The sequence below is a fragment of the Octopus sinensis genome, unplaced genomic scaffold, assembly GCF_006345805.1.
Source record: "Octopus sinensis unplaced genomic scaffold, ASM634580v1 Contig11448, whole genome shotgun sequence".
Taxonomy (NCBI): Eukaryota; Metazoa; Mollusca; class Cephalopoda; order Octopoda; family Octopodidae; genus Octopus; species Octopus sinensis.
The window spans coordinates 57,977-67,500 of NW_021832375.1; the positions used below are offsets into that span (position 1 = coordinate 57,977).

The 9,524-nt window shown below is 37.8% G+C and overlaps 1 protein-coding gene across 1 annotated transcript in view; it reads left to right on the forward strand.

The window, feature by feature from the left end:
* Window positions 1–931: 931 nt before the first annotated feature.
* LOC115228946 (E3 ubiquitin-protein ligase MIB2-like) overlaps window positions 932–9,524 on the forward strand; it is a 78,148-nt gene continuing 69,555 nt past the window's right edge. The window contains exon 1 of the mRNA XM_029799390.2: window positions 932–1,029. The gene's annotated coding sequence lies outside the window, so the exon portion shown is untranslated. The remainder of the gene's footprint in view (window positions 1,030–9,524) is intronic.

Genomic DNA, 9,524 nt, shown 5'->3' on the forward strand with positions numbered 1-9,524 from the left:
TGAACCGTCCAACCCATGCTAGCATGGAAAACGGACGCTAAATGATGATGATGATTTTATTATTATTATTTTTTGGGTGGGGGCCAAATACGTAAAAAATACAAAGATTTGAACTCTGATAATAATTAAAAAAAAAATTTTAACTCGTTAACCAGCCACATGTTTCCGGGTGGCACCTCGGGCAAGAGATTTGTTTCAGTCATTTGCCTGTGGCCATGCTGGAGAGCTGCCATTAGTCGAGCAAATCGACAGCAGGACTTATTTTTTGTAAGTCTATTGCTTATTCTATCGGTCTCTATTTGCTGAACCGCTAAGTTCGTTATGTTATCGTAGTTTTGTTAGCTTTGGCTGCTATTTCTAGCATATGGATAGCCTGCTTGAAGGCCTGAAGGGTATATATATATATTTTTATATATGATCTTTTATTTTACTTGTTTCAGTCATTTGACTATGGCCATGCTGGAGCACCGCCTCTAGTCAAGCAAATCGACCCCAAGACTTATTCTTTTTAAGTCCAGCGGTTCTTGACAAGCCGCTAATTGACGGGGATGTAAACACCCCAGCATCGGTTGTTAAGCGATGTTGGGGGGACAAAAAGGCACACACACTCACACACACATATATGTATATATATATTTATATACGGCGGGCTTCTTTCAGTTTCCATCTCCCAAATATATTCATACACACACACACGCACATATATATATATATATATATATATATATATGTACATATTTACGACGGGGCTTCCTTCAGTTTCCGTCAACCAGATTCACTCACAAGGCTTTGGTCGCCCGAGGCTATAGCAGAAGTCACTCGCTCAAGGTGCCACGCAGTGGGACTGAACCCGGAACCATGTGCTTGGTACGCAAGCTACTTAACGCACCGCCAACCCCGCCTCTATTTCGAGAGTTATCTCCACTTACTTGCCATCTCCTATTCCAACTTAAATCTACTTCCGGCAACAGTAAATTTGAAATTAATTGGGACCCCGGATCCGTTGCAACCGTTTAAAACTAAACTGAGGTAAGGCATTTTTATTTCATTTGGGGCCATTTAACGCTTGAATGAACATCCTTTCATCTTAAACTCTGTCTGTGTGTCTATAAATTAATGATACGATATTAATTATCGTAAAAGTGCGTGATCCAATTATGAGATCAGGAAATTAATGCTTTTGTTTTTCGTTACGAAACTTACAAGGGCGTGGCCGCTTTGTGGGGGACAGAGATGGAGGTAACACAGAGTAGGGTCTCTGTTAAGTCAGCCTGAAATGGTAGGGTTTTGTGTAGATGTTTTAACAAGGGTGGATTTCTCCGCTGTGGAATCTGGGTACCGTTTATTTAAGAAGAGTGGTCCTGGTGCGCGCACTCGTTTACTCGCGCACGCGCGCTAGATAGTCGTGACTAGTCGATCCTACAACGACTACCTAGCAAAGTAAATGAAACACAAAAACACAAAGTAAGGATCGACTAGTCACGACTAGCTTCCTCAGATGCGCTTGTACACGATTGCGCGCACCGGGACCACTCGTCTTAGGTTGTACCCTGTAAATTAATGTGTGTCTATAAATTAAAACTGAATGTGTTTGTGTGTGTACGTTTGTGTGTGCATGTGTGTGTGTGTTGTGTGTGTGTGTGTGTGTGTATATTATTGATCCATTCTTTCTGCATCTGGATCCCCTTCATGTTATTAACCCTTACCTGTTGTTCAAGGGATCACTTATTCCAATGGTTTGTCTATTAACAGGGAAAATGATAATCTAATCGTTCATTGCTGAGCAATTTTCAGTAAAGGCAAATGGAAACATACACACACACACACACACACATAGAAGAAGGTACTTGCCCAAGGTGTCATACAGTGGGCCAAAACTTGTGGTTGGCGTTTGGAAGGGCATCCAGCTGTAAAATCCCTGCCAAAATAGACAGTAGCCCAGGGTAGTTTTTTCTACCTGGATGGCTCCTGTCATCCATCTTACTCATGAATGCATGGAAGGTGGACGGTATGTGGTGATGATGATGATGATTGCCGTGGCACGAAAAAAGCACCAACCGATCGTGGTCGTTGCCAGCCTCCCCTGGCACATAAAAAGCACCCACTACACTCACGGAGTGGTTGGCGTTAACTAGCAAACGAGTTTATTATTATTATCTGTTTTGTTAGTTTATTTTGTCTCTCTTCTCTCCTGGTGTGAACATTTAAGGTGGTTTTAGACTCAAGTTTTGGCTGCTATGTCTAGTATGATGGTATCTCTTAGATACTCTTTTTCATAATTTTAATAATTTCGTGTATATATATACATGATTTGTGTATAATTATATGTGGTATATGTATATAACATGTTCCAGCTGGGGCGTGTTTGAACAATTCAGACGAATAGAAGCCATATGTATTGAAATCTAAATTTTTGTCTACTCTCCATGTTTAAAATTTTATGGAAAGCGACAAGAAAATGCGTGGGTGAGAATGATATAGAGAGAGAGAGTGGAAGAGAAATAGAATAAGAGATCAAGAGAGGGTGAAATAGATAGAATGAAAGGCAGAGGGAGAAATAGATACATATATAATTAGACTTAGAGTGAGGGAGAGAATAAAACAGGTAGACAATCTAGTTTATCTAATCCCCCTCTCTATAAAGCTGTTCAATGTTCATTCTCACTCTCTTTTTGACTCTTTCTCACTCTCTGTCTGACTCTCTCCCACTAAAGAAGGACGTTGTGGAAGACAATTTAAATGCTAGAAATAGCAGCAAAACAACTCCTTAGAAATATGCTATGATGATTTTAACAATATATATATATATATATATAAATATGTGTGTGTGTGTGTGTATATATATACATGTATATATGTGTGTATATATATATCTATATATTTACATATACATATATATATATATATATTATATGTGTGTGTGTGTGTATATATATATATATGTATGTATATGTGTATGTATATATATATATATATATACATGCAAGTATATATGTGTGTATATATATATATATATATATAAAGGTATGTAGAAAAATACAACATGGACAAGAACGTATAACTCTTAGAAGACGATACAATAAACACGGACAGGACATTCGAAACCCTCAGTCTTCAGTCAAGAACCGGATCATCGTAGTAATTTCGGCTGATTAATCTTGAGATTACTAGATCACGGCCAGCCCTCCAAGAAAAACTAAGCAACGAGCATTAGAAAAACTAAGCTGGGAGCGTAGATTTCCTGGAAGAAGGATCGAATGCATACGGACACCAGGACAGCAAAAGGGACGAATATAAAAAAACAAAAAAATAATGGAATACAGAAACATGAAATACAGAAGCATTAACGGTGAAAACAACAACAAGTGTCTTACGACTGATAACAAGCAAACAAATTTTTTCTCTGGCGCAAGGAAAGGAGCCTTATCGGCGATGCCTATAGCGGCGGACGAAAAACAACGATGTTAACACGACGCTGGTCAGAAGCTGAAAGGCAGATTTCGGCCAGCAGTCACGTGACAGAGAAGAGAGAAAAGAAAAGAAAGAGAAGCAACGGAAGAGAGAGAGAGAGAGGAGAGAGAGAGAGAGGAGGGACAAACGCGACAAAGAGCGAGAAGAGAGAGAAAGAAGGAATCAGAGAGGAGAAGGGATGGGTGTCGAAGAGCGACCTGTGAGTGCAGAGCGAGACAAAGAAATAGGAGGGTAGTGGAAGATTAGACCAAAGAATCAGAGGAAAGAGAAGAGAAAAAGAGGATGAGTAGAGAGAGAAGGGGACAGATCAAGTAAAAGTGAGAGAGAGAGAGAGACAAACAAAGAGTCGTATATATATATATATATATGTATGTATATATGTATGTATATATTCATATATATATATATATATATATATATATATATATATACATGCAAATATATATGTCTATATATATATATATATATATATATATATATATATACATACATTTACCCACCCTCATTAGTGAGAGTGGATGAATATATACTTTCATACATACTTATATATATATGTAGTTTCATAGTTGTTATTTCGTCAACCCTGAAATGATAATTTAGTGTTGAATAATAGAATTCGAACCCAGAATGTAAGCTCCCAGCAAATAACTATAAATAATACCAACAGGATATGTGGTTATCAAGACATAGCAGTAATTGACGCTTTGTGTGTGTGTGTGCCCGTGCATGCGTGTGGCGACTACTTCGATTTTGTTGTGTTTGTGTTTCTGTATATATCTGTGCATGTATGTATGTGTGTATATATATATATATATATATATATATATATATATATATATATATATATATATATATATATATATATATATATATATATATATATATATATATATATCCATTTCTCGATGTACGTGTGCTCATAACAATATATTTATATAGACAAATATATACATTCATATATAGAAAGTTGAAAAGTGACACGTGACTGTGTGGTGAGAAGCTTGCTTACCTACCACATTGTTCTGAGTTCAATCTCACTGCGAGGCACCTTTGGTGAGTGTCTTATTCTATAGCCACGGGCTGACCCAATCCTTGTGAGTAGATTAGGTAGATGGAAACTGAAAGAAGCCCATCGGATGTATATATATATATATATGTTTGTGTTTGTGTTTGTCACCGCACCATCGCTTCACAACCAATGCTGTAGTGTTTACGTCCCCGTAACTTTGCGGTTCGGCAAAAGGTACCGATAGAATAAATACTAGACTTAAAAAGCAAGCAAATACATACATATATACGCACATATACATACACATATATATACATATATAAATAGTAAATAAAGTTACTTCTGTTGGCAGCTAGACGCATGGGAACAGTCTACCTTGGCATATATATTCCGCATATGGACGGGACAACAGTCCATCGCAGGGTGAGTCATTCTTGTCAAGGAATGTGAAATAAAGTCCAACTCATCGCAAATGTTCATTAAACTAAAACACGTAAAGCTCTTCGAGGCTCCAGCAAGGGCTGGTGGCGAACCCTGCTGTATTATTTCACCACAACTTTCTCTCACTCTGTCTTCCTGTTTCTGTTGTACCTGTATTTCAAAGGGGCCAGCCATGTCACACTATGTGTCACGCTGAATCTCACCGAGAACTACGTTAAGGGTACACGTGTCTGTGGAGTACTCAGCTACTTGCATATTAATTTCACGAAGAGTCTAAGGCGGCGTGCTGGCAGAAACGTTAGCCCGCCTGGCGAAATACTTAGCAGTATTTCGTCTGCCGCTACGTTCTGAGTTCAAATTCCGCCGAGGTCGACTTTGCCTTTCATCGTTTCGGGGTCGATTAAATAAGGACCAGTTACGCACTGGGGTTGATATAATCGACTTCGTCCGTTTGTCTGTCCTTGTTCGTCCCCTCTGTGTTTAGCCCCCTGTTGGTAGTAATGAAATAGGTATTTCGTCTGTCTTTACTTTCTGAGTTTAAATTCCGTCGAGGTCGACTTTGCCTTTCATCCTTTCGGTGTAGATAAATCAAGTACAAGTTTCGTACTGGTGTAGATCTAATCGATGGCCCACTCCCCTAAAATTTCGGACCTTGTGCCTAGAATTTCACGAGTAGTCTTCCGTTGACTGGATCAACTGGAAACCTCTTCGTCTCAACCGACGGAGTGCCATAGTAGTATATATGTACACGCACACACATATATCTATATATTCGTTTCTTTTCTTTTATTCGTTTCTTTTACTTGTTTCAGTCATTTGACTGCGGCCATGCTGGAGCACCGCCTTTAATCGAGCAACTCGACACCGGGACTTATTCTTTTGTAAGCCCAGTACTTATTCTATCGGTCTCTTTTGCCGAACCGCTAAGTAACGGGGACATAAACACACCAGCATCGGTTGTCAAGCAATGCTAGGAGGACTAACACAGACACAAACACACACACGCATATATATATATACATATATACGACGGGCTTCTTTCAGTTTCCGTCTACCAAATCCACTCACAAGGCTTTGGTCGGCCCGAGGCTATAGTAGAAGACACTTGCCCAAGGTGCCACGCAGTGGGACTGAACCCGGAACCATGTGGTTGGTAAACAAGCTACTTACCACACAGCCACTCCTGCGCCTATATATATATATATATATATATATATATATATATATATATATAATATATATATATATATATAATATATATATATATATATATATATATATATATATATATACGACAGGCTTCTTTCAGTTTCCGTCTACCAAATCCACTCACAATGCTTTGGTCGGCCCGAGGCTATAGTAGATAACACCTGCCCAAGGTGGCACGCAGTGGGACTGAACCCGGAACCATGTGGTTGGTAAACAAGCTACCTACCACACAGCCACTCCTGCGCCTATACAGCCACTCCTGCGCCTATACAGCCACTCCTGCGCCTATATATACAAGATATATAAATATTATTAACGATAATGTTACTATCTAACAAGAATAAATGTTGATGACGAAGCTGTTTTGGTTGAAAGGATCTGAAGAATTAGTAAGGAAGAAGATAGGAGCTTGTTACCATGGTGGAAACTGATTTGATGGAAGTAAAACAGAAATACTATAGGGTGCAACCCGTGCAAAGTAAAGGCCAAGAATAGATACAGAGGTATGGAAGTTAAGAGAGAAGTGGGCTCCAGATGCGGGAGTTGGACGGGGGCACATGTGAAATTAACTTCACATAATCTCCAAGAGGATGTGTAGAAGTAACTCATAGTTTCTCTTCCTTGGGAGTGGGGTTTATGAGATTGTTTTGCCCTCACTCAAACTCTCCCTCTCTTTCACTCACACTCGTTCTCTGTGCCATTCTCTATCCGTATCTTTTTATGCGCCCTTTTCAAGCCTAGTCAGCGCTCATGGGCCCGGTTTCCCGGTTTATGTGGCATATGTGTTCCCCAGCTGGACGGGACGCCAGTCCATCACAGCGTTACCAAAGAAACAGGAAGAAAGTATGAGAGAAAGTTGGGGCGAAAGAGTAGAACAGGGCTTCGCCACCACACCCTGCCTGAGCCTCGTGGAGCATTAGGTGTTTTCGCTCAATAAACACACACAACACACGGTCTGGGAATCGAAACCGCCATCCTCCGACCGCGAGTCCGCTCCCCTAACCACAGAGCCATTGCGCCTTCACAAAATAAATTCGCCCTTTTAAAGCCTAGACAAGCTCATGGGCCCGGTTTCCCGGTTTCAATGGCGTATGTGATCCCCAGCTGGAGGGGTCGCCAGTCCATCGCAACGTTACTCATTTTTGCCTGCTGAGTGGACTGGAGCAACGTGAAATGAAGTGTTTTGCTCAAGAACCCAACGCGTCGCCACGTCCAGGAATCGAAACCACAATCATGCGATCATGATGCTGACACCCTAACCACTAAGCCACGCGCCTACACCCTACGTCCTTATATAAATAGAATAATCATCTACAAGGTGCACCTCGAGCTACAAATAATTCTGCTTACTACAATTATAAGGGTTTAACTTTTGCTAATTAATTATATCGACGCCAAAGTTAATCTTGAGAGAATTGTATCGACCCTCAAATGATAAAAGGTGACGGGATTCGAACCCAGAATGTAAATTACCAAGGAATAGTTATAAATATTACTAACAAGTCATTGAGTGTGTCTCTAGTAGTAATTGTTAGTATGAAACAGGTGTGCCTGTGTGTGTGCGAATCGAAGAAAAGGTGTTTGTGTGACTTATGCCACAATAAGCGAAGAGTGTTGTTACACTTGACTTAACATTAACAACTGAAGTCGCTTTTATAAAAAAAAAATTATACTTCTATCCCAGTAAACAACTCTATATACACCCACATACGTCTCCAACTCTCTATATTCTTTTGTTCATTCCCCTATATTTTGAGGCATTTGACTGAGGCCATGCTGCAGCACCGCCTCCAGTCAAACAAATCAATCCGGGGACATATCCTTTGTAAGCCGAGTACTTATCCTATCGATCTGTTTTGCCGAACAGCTAAGTTACGCGGACATAAACACACCAGGGGAGAGAGAGAGAGAGAGGAGAGAGTGAGAGGAGGAGAGAAAGAGCGTGTGAGGCTATTTAGGCAAGTGTGTTTACTGTAGCCTTGGGCCATCAAAATCTTGTGAGTGAATTTGGTGAACGGAAACTGAAAGAAGCCCGTCATGGTGCTATTAAGTTAGACATGGCCTGGGCCAATAATGGCCGAAACCTATCAAAGTATCAAAGTATCAAAGTATATATATATATATATATATATATGTATAATATTAGGGAATAAATCCAAAGTTACTGGGAAAAATTATATTTAGGATTAAATCCAATTTTATAGTATAAATATATTATATTGTATCATATTAAATTAGAGATAAAACCACTATTAGACAAATCAAACAGTGAAAAACATAAGCCAATACATAAAATTAATTTAAAAATATAAAAGTTAAACTTTAAAAAATTATTTACATAATTTATACTTATAAATTTTAAATATATATATACAAATATATATATATATATATAAATGTGTGTATGTATGTATCTTTTATATTTATATATTATTTTATTTAATAATTTATTAATTAATTAATTTATTTAATTATTTATTTATTAATTTATTTTATTATCATATAAATATCAAAAGTATTACAACTTTTAATAATTTTGATACTTATATAATAAAAAAAATTAATTAATGAATAAAATAATATATAAATATAAAAATATACATACATACATACACACACACACATATATATATATATGTATTTGTATATATATATTTAAAATTTATAAGTTTAAATTATTTAAATAATTTTTTAAATTTTAACTTTTATATTTTTAAATCAATTTTATGTATTGGCTTATGTTTTTCACTGTTAGATTTGCCTAATAGTGATTTTATCTCTAATTTAATATAATATATATATATAAATGTTTGCAGCTTGTTAAGAAGGTTCTGAAAACAATTACAGTACGGACATTTGATAAGAAACATAGAAGCAACTTCGATGAGATTTTCTTTCCTTTTATATCGACCTCCATATTCAACTGGTCCTTATTTAATCGACCCTAAAAGCATAAAAGTCAAATTGACATTGGTGGAATTCGAATGCGGAATGTGAAGCTCCTGGGCAGGGCTCTAAACATTAGTAACAAGGTATTAGCTGGATGTGGTGTGTGTGTGTGTGTGTAATGGTTAGGTGTGTGTGTGTGTGTGTATGTGTGTGTATGGTTAGGTGTGTGTAATGGTTAGGTGTGTGTGTGTATAATGGTTGGGTGTGTCACTTATTTTGTAATTGTTGAATAGTGTTTATCACCTGCTGACTTTAAACCTGACTTGACAAAATTTGTTTTGCCAAACAAAAGGTCGATTGTTAATCTAAGCCATTAAACGACTATCATCATCATCATCATCATCATCATTATCAAATCTGTACACACACACACTTGTCAGCATTTGTATATATATTCATATAAATATAGATGTATATGCCTGCATATATATGCATTTATGCCTAC